Here is a 12,313-nt window from a genome sequence, read left to right as displayed (position 1 = left end):
AGCCGCCCCCATCCTCACCGAACATAGGTGTATTTGCGGCAGGGCGACAGCTGATCAATTGGGACTTCATGGTCTCGTGTGTCACACAGCAGAAGGGAAGTATGCAAGACATGAGGAGGTCAATGATATAATGAAGAGAAGCCTCGCCACAGCCCGTTGCCCAGCTCAACGGGAACCCCAAGTACAGAGGTCTGATGGAAGTCAAAAGCGTCCTGATGGAGCCACTATGCTACCCTGGAAGGATGGAAAGCAGATTGCCTGGGACTACACCTGTGCTGCCACATTGGCAGACACCTACTTGCCATACTCTGTAGTGGAAGGGGGTGGAGCTGCCTGCCACAGGGAGACCCAGAAGATCCGAAAATATGAAGACCTTCCCCCTTGCTATAACTTCATTCCAATAGGGTCAGAGACCCTTGGAGCATGGGGCAAGTGTGCTCTAAAGTTCATCAAAGAGCTGGGTGAAAAGCTCATCATAGAAACCAAGGACCACAGGGCGACCAGCTTCCTCTTTCAGAGACTCAGTGTTGCGATCCAGAGAGGAAATGCCTGCAGCATTCTGGGCACGCGGCCCACCGCAGGGGAGCTGGACGAAGTATTCGAGATGTAGCTCTGAGTTACCTATGTTGTTTTACTTTCTGTTGTAATTTTGTGAATGTTTGGCCAATATATGTATATATATATATATATATATATATATATATATATATATATAAATATATATACATATTATATATATACATATTTATATATATACATATATATACATACTATATATATACATATATATATATATATATACATATATATATACATATATATATATATATAAATATATACATATATAAATATTATATATATACATATATATATATATATATATATATATATATATACATATATATATATAAATATATATATATACATATATATATATAAATATATATATATATATAATATATATATATATATATATATATATATATATATATATATATATATATATATATATATATATATATATATATATATATATATATATATATATATGTCGTGCCGAATATGTAAAACTGGTCAATTAGCAAGAGCTCATTTAAAATTAAGTCCTTTCTAAAATTTTCTTTTATATGTTTAAAGATATATTTTTTTCATTAATGTTAATGTAAAAATTTTTTAATTTTGCTCCAAAAGAATCTTAGAAAACTTACCTAACCTTACTATAACAGGAACAATTTATTTTAGCCTAACCCAACTAAATATATTTTAGATTTGTTTACAATAATTTAAGACTAAACAAACACAGTGAAATATATTTTTTTCGTTAGGTTCAGAATGATTTTGGCGAAATTATTGCATACACAAATTTTCGCTTGCCCTATATGGCAAGATGAGCGTTGCTATTTAAGCCAAGATCGCAAGTTCTGCCTATTCGGCACGACACACACACACACACACACACACACACATATATATATATATATATATATATATATATATATATATATATATATATATATATATATATATATATATATATATATATATATATATTTATATATATATATATATATATATATATATATATATATATATATATATATATATATATATATATATATATATATATATATATATATATATATATATATATATATATATATATATATATATATATATATATATATATATATATATATATATGCAATAAGATCATCACAGTAAACAGGTTTTTTTTCAGAATATGCAAAACAACCACTCTGAAAGAATAGAGAAGTTCCAAGCGCTTTCGTTACTACTCACATTATCAAGGAACAATCCTTGATAATGTGAGTAGTCACGAAAGCGCTTTGAATTTCTCTATTCTTTCACAGTGGTTGTTTTGCATATATATATATATATATATATATATATATATATATATATATATATATATATATATATATATATATATATATATATATATATATATATATATATATATATATATATATATATATATATATATATATATATATATATATATATATATATATATATATATATATATTATATATATATATATATTAACAGGTGATTTCAGAATATGCAAAACAACCACTCTGAAAGAATAGAGAAATTCCAAGCGCTTTCGTGACTACTCACATTATCAAGGATAGTTACTTGATAATGTGAGTAGTCACGAAAGAGCTTGGAATTTCTCTATTCTTTCAGAGTGGTTGTTTTGCATATTAATATATATATATATATATATATACATATATATATATATATATATATATATATATATATATATATATATATATAGGGAGAGACAGTGAGAGAGAGAGAGAGAGAGACAGAGAGAGAGAGAGAGAGAGAGAGAGAGAGAGAGAGAGAGAGAGAGAGAGAGAGAGAGAGAGAGAGAGAGAGAGAGAAAGAGAGAGCGAGAGAGAGAGAGTGAGAGAGAGAGAGAGAGAGAGAGAGAGAGAGAGAGAGAGAGAGAGAGAGAGAGAAGGGGAAGCAGTTCCCAATATCCGCCACGTTCTTCAGAAAGTTTCCTTTCTCTCCTATCATCATGCTTTCACTTTCCACTTTTTTCTTTCCACTCCTCCTACTTTAACTCCCCCCTACCCCCTTTTTTTTACTTCACTGTACGTGAGATGAAGAAGGTGAAGGAGAGTGAGAGATGGTGACGCTGGGAACTTGAGACGTAAGTTGATTGGTGGGACTTGTCTCTCTGAGTGGTAGTGTTGTCTCTGAGTGGTAGACTTGTCTCTGTGTGGTAGATTTGTCTCTGAGTAGTAGCGTTGTCTCTGAGTGGTAGTGTTGTCTTTGAGTGGCAGACTTGTCTTTGAGTGATAGACTTGTCTTTGAGAGATAGACTTGTCTTTGAGTGGTAGACTTGTCTTTGAGTGGCAGACTTGTCTTTGAGTGATAGACTTGTCTTTGAGTGGTAGACTTGTCTTTGAGTGGTAGAACTTGTTCCAGAGTGATGGGTATTATTTCAGACTGTCGGGAGATTCCAGAGAAATGGGATTTATCCAAGTGTGATGGGATTTACTTACTCCCAATTGATGGGACTTATCAGAGAATGATTGCCAAAACTGATGGATATTCTGATGTCAGTGATGCCCGTGTGATATATATATATATATATATATATATATATATATATATATGTATATATATATATTTATATATATATATACATATATATATATATATATGTATATGTATGTATATATATATATATATATATATATATATATATATATATATATATATATGTATATATATATATATATATATATATATATATATATATATATATATATATACATATATATATGCAAAACAACCTCTCTGAAAGAATAGAGAAATTCCAAGCGCTTTCGTGACTACTCACATTATCAAGGAACTATGAAAGCTTTACTTTCATAGTTCCTTGATAATGTGAGTAGTCACGAAAGCGATTGGAATTTCTCTATTCTTTCAGAGTGGTTGTTTTGCATATTCTGAAATCACCTGTTTACTGTGATCTTATTGCATATATATATATATATATATATATATATATATATATATATATATATATATATATATATATATATATATATATATATATATATATATATATATATATATATATATATATATATATATATATATATATGATCTTCCTATTGCATTAGAGCTAGGCTGCAGGAGAGCAACTTATGAGTGTTAGCAATCAGGATGGAGAGAGAGAAGCAGAGGCTGCGTCTGCTGGCCGCTCCTCTATTTATTTTAAAGACACTTCGAAGGAGGCACAGCAGGGCAAGACTTTATACTCACAGAATTTCGCACACCTGTAGGCGAAATGTCCCTCCAAATAAAGGTTTACTCTTTTATAAATGTCTTCGTAATGCCCTACTTTGTTGCCTTTTAAAGTGTTAATGCAAGTCTTTTCAGCAGACTGTTTTGTTCTTGCTGATTATACGTCTCAACTAATTTTGTATATAAAGAATTTAAAAGGCACAATACCGTGACTGGAACAATACACTAATAACCGCACATAAGAGAATGAAAACTTTTGGCGATGTTTCGTCGGCCCGAAACGTCGTCTTCAGTTTCAGTCTCCTACATGGGGGGTTATTTGTGTAATGATATAAATATTTTAACTCCACATAAATAACGATTTTCCTAGGAAATTTGTGTCAGTAATATTAAAGCAAATATTTTTTTTAGATCAATGATGAGAACTCCTAAGAATGTGAACAAATGGAGCTGTGCCTGAATGTATCCTGCATAAGACTAGTCATGTATACTATTTCTCATACACGTACTGTATATATACAATATTTGATGCACATAAATACCCGGTATACATATACAGATTAAAATAGATAATAGCGATACATATACTTACTATACAGTGTTAAAATCATAAAAAAAAAATTAAGAAGGTAAAAGGCAATGTTGAAATAATGAGTAACAAGAAAATTGCTAGGCCTAGCCTAGGCTACATTCCACACAGCATTTTGATTTGTGAAGCCTATGAATTATACCTACAAAAATTTACCTACAGAAATTTTTATTAGGTTAAAAGAATGTTGCATGCTGAACAAAATTTTAACATACGTCAATTTCCAGATCCGACCAGTCGATCGGAACGGAACTCGGACGTAAGTCGGACAGGATCTGTATACAATATCTGATAAACACATATAAACTTTCTGATATAAATGAAAAATGTACTGCACATATAAATATCCGATATACTCGTATGTGTGCTATATATGGGACTTGTCGAACTGTGGCTCCTGGGTCACTGATGTATAAGACTCATGTGCAAAACCTGAATATCTTTACTGTGAAAACGTTTCGCCAATCGGTGGCTTTTTGTTTCGCCACAGAGTTGATAATTAACTCTTTATTGATCTGAAAAAAAAAACGGTGGTTGGCGAAAGGTCTTAGAAATAAAGCTTCCAAGATGTTGCAAATGTGTTTAATTCATCATCTTGTCGTATTGTATACTATTGATGCAGTGATACTACTTGGTCACTATCACCAGGTAGTGGAGCACCTGAGTCACTATCACCAGGTAGTGGAGCACCTGAGTCACTATCACCAGGTAGTGGAGCACTTGATTCACTATCACCAGGTAGTGGAGCACCTGAGTCACTATCACCAGGTAGTGGAGCACCTGAGTCACTATCACCAGGTAGTGGAGCACCTGAGTCACTATCACCAGGTAGTGGAGCACCTGAGTCACTATCACCAGGTAGTGGAGCACCTGAGTCACTATCACCAGGTAGTGGAGCACCTGAGTCACTATCACCAGGTAGTGGAGCACCTAAGTCACTATCACCAGTTAGTGGAGCACCTGAGTCACTATCACCAGGTAGTGGAGCACTTGATTCACTATCACCAGGTAGTGGAGCACCTAAGTCACTGTCGTCAGGTAGCAGACCTCCTGAGTCACTGTCTCCAGGTAGTGGAGCACCTAAGTCACTCTCACCAGGTAGTGGAGATCCTGAGTCACTATCACCAGGTAGTGGAGCACCTGAATCACTATCACCAGGTAGTGGAGCACTTGATTCACTATCACCAGGTAGTGGAGCACTTGATTCACTATGACCAGGTAGTGGAGCACTTGATTCACTATCACCAGGTAGTGGAGCACTTGATTCACTATCACCAGGTAGTGGAGCACTTGATTCACTATCACCAGGTAGTGGAGCACCTAAGACACTGTCATCAGGTAGCGGAGCTCCTGAGTCACTGTCTCCAGGTAGTGGAGCACCTAAGTCACTCTCACCATGTAGTGGAGCTCCTTAGTCACTATCACATAACACCAGGTTAATGGTTTGGTCACACAACCGTTACCTCTCCACTAAAGAAGCATATTGCGTAGGAGAAACATTCCGAAAATTAAAATATCTGATACACGTGTGTATTTTCATCTGTCTGTGGGTATTGTGTTACAATATAATGTTGAAAGATGTTTTGCTGATGTGTTCCCGTGATCCTGACCCCTAACAACGCTGACCATCCTACTGCTGGTCTGGAGGACTCTGGTGGAGGGATGGAGGAGGCACTAGGATTGGCAGAAGGAAGGAAGGAAGGAAGGGTGGAACGAAGGTAGGAAGAAGGATGAAGGAAGTAATTGGAGGATGGGTAGGAGGGAGGGAGGCAGGATAGGTTTTTTTAGTGGAGAGTAGTCGTAGGGGAAAGGGAAGATGGAGGAAGTGGGAGGGAGAGAAGGAAAGTGGGAAGGAGGGAGGGAGGGAGGGAGGGAGGGAGGGAAGGAGGGGGGTGTGGAGGATCTAGAGGGAGGGAAGGAGGGGGGTGTGGAGGATCTAGAGGGAGGGAAGGAGGGGGGTGTGGAGGATCTAGAGGGAGGGAAGGAGGGGGGTGTGGAGGATCTAGAGGGAGGGAAGGAGGGGGGTGTGGAGGATCTAGAGGGAGGGAAGGAGGGGGGTGTGGAGGATCTAGAGGGAGGGAAGGAGGGGGGTGTGGAGGATCTAGAGGGAGGGAAGGAGGGGGGTGTGGAGGATCTAGAGGGAGGGAAGGAGGGGGGTGTGGAGGATCTAGAGGGAGGGAAGGAGGGGGGTGTGGAGGATCTAGAGGGAGGGAAGGAGGGGGGTGTGGAGGATCTAGAGGGAGGGAAGGAGGGGTGTGTGGAGGATCTAGAGGGAGGGAAGGAGGGGGGTGTGGAGGATCTAGAGGGAGGGAAGGAGGGGGGTGTGGAGGATCTAGAGGGAGGGAAGGAGGGGGGTGTGGAGGATCTAGAGGGAGGGAAGGAGGGGGGTGTGGAGGATCTAGAGGGAGGGAAGGAGGGGGGTGTGGAGGATCTAGAGGGAGGGAAGGAGGGGGGTGTGGAGGATCTAGAGGGAGGGAAGGAGGGGGGTGTGGAGGATCTAGAGGGAGGGAAGGAGGGGGGTGTGGAGGATCTAGAGGGAGGGAAGGAGGGGGGTGTGGAGGATCTAGAGGGCGGGAAGGAGGGGGGTGGGGAGGATCTAGAGGGAGGGAAGGAGGGGGGTGTGGAGGATCTAGAGGGAGGGAAGGAGGGGGGTGTGGAGGATCTAGAGGGAGGGAAGGAGGGGGGTGTGGAGGATCTAGAGGGAGGGAAGGAGGGGGGTGTGGAGGATCTAGAGGGAGGGAAGGAGGGGGGTGTGGAGGATCTAGAGGGAGGGAAGGAGGGGGGTGTGGAGGATCTAGAGGGAGGGAAGGAGGGGGGTGTGGAGGATCTAGAGGGAGGGAAGGAGGGGGGTGTGGAGGATCTAGAGGGAGGGAAGGAGGGGGGTGTGGAGGATCTAGAGGGAGGGAAGGAGGGGGGTGTGGAGGATCTAGAGGGAGGGAAGGAGGGGGGTGTGGAGGATCTAGAGGGAGGGAAGGAGGGGGGTGTGGAGGATCTAGAGGGAGGGAAGGAGGGGGGTGTGGAGGATCTAGAGGGAGGGAAGGAGGGGGGTGTGGAGGATCTAGAGGGAGGGAAGGAGGGGGGGGTGGAGGATCTAGAGGGAGGGAAGGAGGGGGGTGTGGAGGATCTAGAGGGAGGGAAGGAGGGGGGTGTGGAGGATCTAGAGGGAGGGAAGGAGGGGGGTGTGGAGTATCTAGAGGGAGGGAAGGAGGGGGGTGTGGAGGATCTAGAGGGAGGGAAGGAGGGGGGTGTGGAGGATCTAGAGGGAGGGAAGGAGGGGGGTGTGGAGGATCTAGAGGGAGGGAAGGAGGGGGGTGTGGAGGATCTAGAGGGAGGGAAGGAGGGGGGTGTGGAGGATCTAGAGGGAGGGAAGGAGGGGGGTGTGGAGGATCTAGAGGGAGGGAAGGAGGGGGGTGTGGAGGATCTAGAGGGAGGGAAGGAGGGGGGTGTGGAGGATCTAGAGGGAGGGAAGGAGGGGGGTGTGGAGGATCTAGAGGAAGGGAAGGAGGGGGGTGTGGAGGATCTAGAGGGAGGGAAGGAGGGGGGTGTGGAGGATCTAGAGGGAGGGAAGGAGGGGGGTGTGGAGGATCTAGAGGGAGGGAAGGAGGGGGGTGTGGAGGATCTAGAGGGAGGGAATTAGGGGGGTGTGGAGGATCTAGAGGAAGGGGCTAAACATTCCACGAACTCATTAACTTTATAATATTTGAGGAAAGAAAAATGTTAATTTAGAGATCGTATCTCCCGCGTGAGGCTTCACTGCTTGAATATTCATAACCGCATAATATGTATCATGTATGTATATATATATATATATATATATATATATATATATATATATATATATATATATATATACAAAAACTCTACAATTTCCATTAAGATACTGTTGAAATGAATAATTATAAATATACAAGCAAATATTAAAAAAATAAAACACATGTAATAATCCAGGGAGTCCTGAAACATCAACTGTTGTTAAAACACTAGCTTGCTAGTTAAAGATGACGTAATTGTTGCTAACATTGTCCTCTGAAAAAGCGTAACAACTCTTTTGTTAAAAAAAACTCGGAGAACGGACGGGTTTAGTACCTATGGCAAGGCAGTTCTATATCTAGCATCCCAGAGTTCTCACCACTAGTTCAAGCATCCTATTAGGGTTAATAGTAATAGCAGCGAGCTACCGATTAATGGCTTGCATGTAAGTTCGAACCCTGACCTTGCCCGCTCCCTGAGGTGTTTACAGACGTACGATTATGCGATTTGAGAGTCAATTTTAATAACATTTAGACCATTATCTATGATACTTTGCATAAAAAGAACGCTGTAAGAATACCTTGTTATGACTGAGGCACGATGTTGCTAGCACGATGTTGCTAGCTCTCAACCATTACAGAGAAACACTCATGTAGCAGAGAGAGACGCATCACTAAAGTTGTGTTCTCCTTGTCTCTTAGTGGTAGTGTTGTCTCTGAGAGGTAGTGTTGTCTCTGAATGGTAGTGTTGTCTCTGAGTGGTAGACCTGTCTCTTAGTGGTAGTGTTGTCTCTGAGAGGTAGTGTTGTCTCTGAATGGTAGTGTTGTCTCTGAGTGGTAGACCTGTCTCTTAGTGGTAGTGTTGTCTCTGAGAGGTAGTGTTGTCTCTTAGTGGTAGTGTTGTCTCTGAGAGGTAGTGTTGTCTCTGAGTGGTAGACCTGTCTCTTAGTGGTAGTGTTGTCTCTGAGTGGTAGACCTGTCTCTTAGTGGTAGTGTTGTCTCTTAGTGGTAGTGTTGTCTCTTAGTGGTAGTGTTGTCTCTGAGAGGTAGTGTTGTCTCTGAGTGGTAGTGTTGTCTCTGAATGGTAGTGTTGTCTCTGAGTGGTAGTGTTGTCTCTTAGTGGTAGTGTTGTCTCTTAGTGGTAGTGTTGTCTCTGAGAGGTAGTGTTGTCTCTGAATGGTAGTGTTGTCTCTGAATGGTAGTGTTGTCTCTGAGTGGTAGTGTTGTCTCTGAGTGGTAGTGTTGTCTCTGAGTGGTAGTGTTGTCTCTGAGTGGTAGTGTTGTCTCTGAGTGGTAGTGTTGTCTCTGAGTGGTAGTGTTGTCTCTGAGTGGTAGTGTTGTCTCTGAGTGGTAGTGTTGTCTCTGAGTGGTAGTGTTGTCTCTGAGTGGTAGTGTTGTTCCTGAGTGGTAGTGTTGTCTCTGAGTGGTAGTGTTGTATCTGAGTGGTAATGTTATTCCTGAGTGGTAGTGTTGTCTCTGAGTGGTAGTGTTGTCTCTGAGTGGTAGTGTTGTCTCTGATTGGTAGACCTGTCTCTTAGTGGTAGTGTTGTCTCTGAGAGGTAGTGTTGTCTCTGAATGGTAGTGTTGTCTCTGAGAGGTAGTGTTGTCTCTGAATGGTAGTGTTGTCTCTGAGTGGTAGTGTTGTCTCTGAGTGGTAGTGTTGTCTCTGAGTGGTAGTGTTGTCTCTGAATGGTAGTGTTGTCTCTGAGTGGTAGTGTTGTCTCTGAGTGGTAGTGTTGTCTCTGAGTGGTAGTGTTGTCTCTGAATGGTAGTGTTGTCTCTGAGTGGTAGTGTTGTCTCTGAGTGGTAGTGTTGTCTCTGAGAGGTAGTGTTGTCTCTGAATGGTAGTGTTGTCTCTGAGTGGTAGTGTTGTCTCTGAGTGGTAGTGTTGTCTCTGAGTGGTAGTGTTGTCTCTGAATGGTAGTGTTGTCTCTGAGTGGTAGTGTTGTCTCTGAGTGGTAGTGTTGTCTCTGAGTGGTAGTGTTGTCTCTGAATGGTAGTGTTGTCTCTGAGTGGTAGTGTTGTCTCTGAGTGGTAGTGTTGTCTCTGAGTGGTAGTGTTGTCTCTGAATGGTAGTGTTGTCTCTGAGTGGTAGTGTTGTCTCTGAGTGGTAGTGTTGTCTCTGAGAGGTAGTGTTGTCTCTGAATGGTAGTGTTGTCTCTGAGTGGTAGTGTTGTCTCTGAGTGGTAGTGTTGTCTCTGAGTGGTAGTGTTGTCTCTGAATGGTAGTGTTGTCTCTGAGTGGTAGTGTTGTCTCTGAGTGGTAAATTTGAGTGTCAGAAGAATACAGATACAATAACGTGACTGGAATAATACACAAATAACCCGCACATAGCATAAAAAAAATTATAACGACATTCGTGACTAGTTTATGGTACAACTTTGACCGAAACGTCGTTATAAGTTACTTTTTCCTATGTGTAATGGAGTAGAAGATATTGTCTCCACAATGTCTTATTGTACTACAATGGAGCAGAACAAGACTTTGACTCATTATTTATTCTCCAAAATGTCTCTGTCTACAGTACCGACGAAAAGTTCACTTTCCTATTATCTTAACGTCGATTGTCATTGGAAAGTCTTACGAGTTAAAGAAATTTCAATTTCAGCAGCACGTTCAAGTGAACTTTCTCTTGACTGCTGTAACATTTACACAACATTAAAATATCATTCTTTATTCCTTTCCCAGCAAGACTTTTACATGAAAATATAAACTAAATTCAACACGGTAAAGAAAACACACACACACACATATCTGGAGTTTATCTGGAGAGAGTTCCGGGGATCAACGCCCCCGCGGCCCGGTCTGTGACCAGGCCTCCTTAGGTCAGTGTCCCAGGATGCGACCCACACCAGTCGACTAACACCCAGGTACCCATTTTACTTATGGGGAACATAGACAACAGGTGGAAAGAAACACTTCCAATGTTTCTACTCTGGCTGGGAATCGAACCCAGGCCCTCACCGTGTGAAGCGAGAGCGTTAACCACCAGGCCACCAGAGCATATATATGTATGTACGTATATACATATATATATATATATATATATATATATATATATATATATATATATATATATATATATATATATATATATATATATATATATATATATATATATATATATATATATATATATATATATATACATATATGTCGTGCCGAATATGTAAAACTGGTCAGTTAGCAAGAACTCATTTAAAATTAAGTCCTTTCTAAAATTTTCTCTTATAAGTATAAAGATATATTTTTTTCATTAATGTTAATGTAAAATTTTTAATTTTGCTCCAAAAGAATCTTAGAAAACTTACCTAACCTTATTATAACAAGAACAATTTATTTTAGCCTAACCCAACTAAATATATTTTAGATACGTTTACAATAATTTAATACTAAACAAACACAATGAAATATTTTTTTATCGTTAGGTTCAGAATGATTTTGGCGAAATTATTGCATACACAAATTTTCACTTGTCCTACATGGCAAGATGAGCGTTGCTATTTAAGCCAAGATCGCAAGTTCTGCCTATTCGGCACGACATATATATATATATATATATATATATATATATATATATATATATATATATATATATATATATATATATATATATATACACATATATATATATATATATATATATATATATATATATATATATATATATACATATATGTATATATATATATATATATATATATATATATATATATATATATATATATATATATATATATATATATATATATATATATATATATTTATATATATGTGTGTGTGTGTGTGTACTCACCTAATTGTGGTTGCAGGGGTCGAGACTCAGCTCCTGGCCCCGCCTCTTCACTGATCGCTACTGGATCCTCTCTCTCTCTGCTTCCTGAGCTTTGTCATACCTCTTCTTAAAACTATGTATGGTTCCTGCCTCCACTACTTCACTTGCTAGGCTATTCCACTTGCTGACAACTCTATGACTGAAGAAATACTTTCTAACGTCCCTGTGACTCGTCTGAGTCTTCAGCTTCCAGTTGTGACCCCTTGTCCCTGTGTCCCCTCTCTGGAACATCCTATCTCTGTCCACCTTGTCTATTCCCCGCAGTATCTTGTATGTCGTTATCATGTCTCCCCTGACCCTTCTGTCCTCCAGTGTCGTCAGTCCGATTTCCCTTAACCTTTCCTC

This window comes from Cherax quadricarinatus, chromosome 21, assembly GCF_038502225.1.
Source record: "Cherax quadricarinatus isolate ZL_2023a chromosome 21, ASM3850222v1, whole genome shotgun sequence".
NCBI lineage: Eukaryota > Metazoa > Arthropoda > Malacostraca > Decapoda > Parastacidae > Cherax > Cherax quadricarinatus.
The sequence above is the reverse complement of the archived record's forward strand: the minus strand, read 5'-3'. Positions refer to the sequence as shown.